Here is a 3,023-nt window from a genome sequence, read left to right on the forward strand (position 1 = left end):
AGAATCCCAGCCACTCCTGCCGCCTGGGACCCCTAACCCTAGCCCGCGTGGGCTCCGGGGGTGCACACCAGGCCTTTCTGAGGCTGGAGGGAGGAAGACCAGGGTGTAGCCTCACTCAACCACAGGCCGGAGACCTGAGGGGTGGCCAGCGTGGCAGGGAGACCTGAGGGGTGGCCAGCGTGGCAGGGCCAGGTGCTGCCCCCAGCCAGAGGTCTAGTCCTAGAAACACACTCCCCAGGAGAGGCTGCTTCCTGAGTGATGGGAATAAATGTTCCATGTCCCCAGAGCGAAGGTGGCCCCGCGTGCCATGCGCTGCACAGATCAGGCACACGGCCCGGACCCGAGGCCTGGTGGGTGAGAGGCTCACCCAGAGGAGGCCGGGTGGGCGCCAGAGGATAAGGGTCAGGGGTGAAGAGCTGTGCTGGGGGAGAGAGGCCAAGTTGCCCAGGGGTGCCAGGCTGGGCTGGCCCTTTGCAGCCCCCATCTGAGAGGGCTCTGCCATGGGTCTGCAGTGCTGGGGTTCCCCACGTGTGCCCACAGAGCTCTGCTTCGGTCCCTGGGACCTGCCAACCACTCCACTCCCGACGGGGACCGGGCATGCCCAGGGAGCCCTGGGCCTGATGCAGTGTGCTGCGGGGTGGTGTGGAGCGGGCAGGGCCCGGCAGTGTGGCATTGGGCTCCTTCCCAGGGCTGGCCGGTGGGAGAGCCTCCAGGGAGGTGAAGGCAGGCGCCAGGCGGGTGTGTGCGTATGGGTGGCGCACGCCTGTGTATGTGCACACGTGTGTATGTCACGTCTGCGTGTGCACGTGTGTGCCCATCTGCAGAGAAGCTGGCCAGGCTCCATCTCCAGCAGTGACTGAGGCTGCCTGGGGACATGATGGCTAGAACGTGCCTCCTTGAGCCTTCTCGGACTCCGGCCTGGCTGCCGCCCTGCGGTGGGGCGGGGAGGCCCGCTGGCTGGAGGCCTGAGGAACATGGCTTGGGCCCTCCCAGGGGCGGCTGCCCTGACAGCTCAGGGCAGGAACTTTGCTTGAAGATGTGGGGGTGGCCAAGGAGCTCTTGCCCTACGGGTCTGTGGAGACACCTTCAGTGCCTGCCCTGTCACCCCGGCTCCCGACCTGGGGACGCCCCTCTTGCCTCGTCCATCCGGGCTGAAGCCGGGGCCCTCGTCAGGAAGGCCTGCCCACACTCCACGCTACCGAGCACCCCGGCCCCGAGGCCAGCAGAGCAGGGCCTGCCACCCCGTGTGGGCCTTCCCAGTGGCCCCTCCACACTGACTCCGGGGGCAGCAAGCTGCAGAGGCCCAGGGCCACCCACTTACAGCCCGGCAGACTCAACAGGGCACAGGGACTCGGCAGACGGCGGCACGAGTGCGACCTGCAGGGTCAGTCGTGGCAGGCGGAGCAAAGCTGGGAGAGATGCAAGGGCAGAGGGAACGTGGGCAGAGGTGCTGAGGCCACGGCCGGCTGGCAGGGTGCTCCCACCCTGGGGCAGCAGCCAGGCCGGCCGGCAGGGGCACCTGGAAGGGCACAGGAGGTCTCGGGGCTGAAGGCCAACGAGCTCATGGGCTATTCCTGGAGCCCCTGGCATGGCGGGGGCAGACAGCCCCGAGGCCGGGGGTGGGTGAGGACCTGGGGGCCTGGCGGGGCGTCATGCCGAGTGTCCCAGGAAGACAGCAAGCCCTGAACAGCCATGGGGACCCCGAGGCTGACCTGGGCCTCTCCACCCACACCTGGCATGGGCTGTCTCTGCACTGGCCCTGGACCCAGAATGCCTGGTGCCACCATGGAGGGCAAGGATACCGTGGGAGCCACAGGAGGGCAGATGCTCCTCAGGGCTACCCCACTGCTGGGGTTTACTGGCCCTGGGCCCCAGCCACTCCCAGCAGGAGCTGGCCAGAAAATCTGGCTGTGAGGACAGGGACAGGACTGGGGACAGCACTGGGGACAGCATGGGGGCTGCAGGGAGGTGATAGGCAGAGTGGGCCGTTGTCCCCACAATGAGGGGACCAAGGCTAGCTGGCTGGGAGTGTGGCTCACCCCAGGGCTCCCCATCAGCCAGAGTGATATTGGGGTGTCCTAGTGTGGGAAGTGGAGAGCCTCCTCCCTCAGGTATTCTGGGCAGGTGGGGTGAGGGTGGGGCTGGTGGAGGTGTTGAGGTGACATAACTCTGGCCCAGGCCTCCACTGCCTGCACCACAGGGGACCCTGAGGTGGGCGTGGGTGGGAGGGGCTCAGGGAGCCGGCAGTACACCCAGTGGGCCTGCTTCGTCGCCACGGGGCCTAGAGCTGCTGCCTGTGCCCTCCTGTGGGTCCCTGGCAAGGTACCAGGTCGGTTCCAGACCCTGAGTCCCTTCTCCACCCCTCCCTGGCCCAGTGTGGTCACAGCCCTCCATGCCTGTCGCCTCACCCCTTCCTCCTGTCCCCCTCAGAGCAAACCATCTGCTGCTCCCGGCTTGCCACCCAGGAGCCCCCAGCCCCTCCCGCGTTTCCCAGGAGCTCTGTCCGTGGCAGCAGCATCGGGGTGGGGCAGCACAGGAGGCAGGGGTGCTGGGAGGCCGCCCAGGCAGAGCCCTCCAGCTCGGGCAGCAGCCTCCCCCGACCAGACATTCCTGGACGCTGCCGACTGTCCCCAGTGGCCAGTGATCGGCGTGGTGCAGTGGGAAGGCCGAGGGTGCGTGCTGGGCAGAGGGACAGGAGACGTCAGCCCCTCCCCCTGCGATCTGTTAGGAGGTCACGACAGGGTGGCTGGGGGGACCCCAGAGATTGCAGCCCCCCGCTCTGGGGCCTGGGGCCTGCCTACTGCTGCCTGCCGGTACATGGCACCTCAGGAAGGAGGCAGTGGCAGTGCGGTCCCCCATACATGGCACCTCAGGAAGGAGGCAGTGGCAGTGCGGTCCCCCATGGGCCCCCTGCAGAGTGGCGGCAGCTGCTGGCAGGGAATGGGCACCCACAGGACAGCCGCGCTGCCCCTCCTGCCCACCTGCTTCCCGGGCCTCTTGGCGAGGGCGGCCTCTGCGGCCCT

Source organism: Tupaia chinensis, unplaced genomic scaffold (genome assembly GCF_000334495.1).
Source record: "Tupaia chinensis unplaced genomic scaffold, TupChi_1.0 Scaffold000178_1, whole genome shotgun sequence".
Taxonomy (NCBI): domain Eukaryota; kingdom Metazoa; phylum Chordata; class Mammalia; order Scandentia; family Tupaiidae; genus Tupaia; species Tupaia belangeri.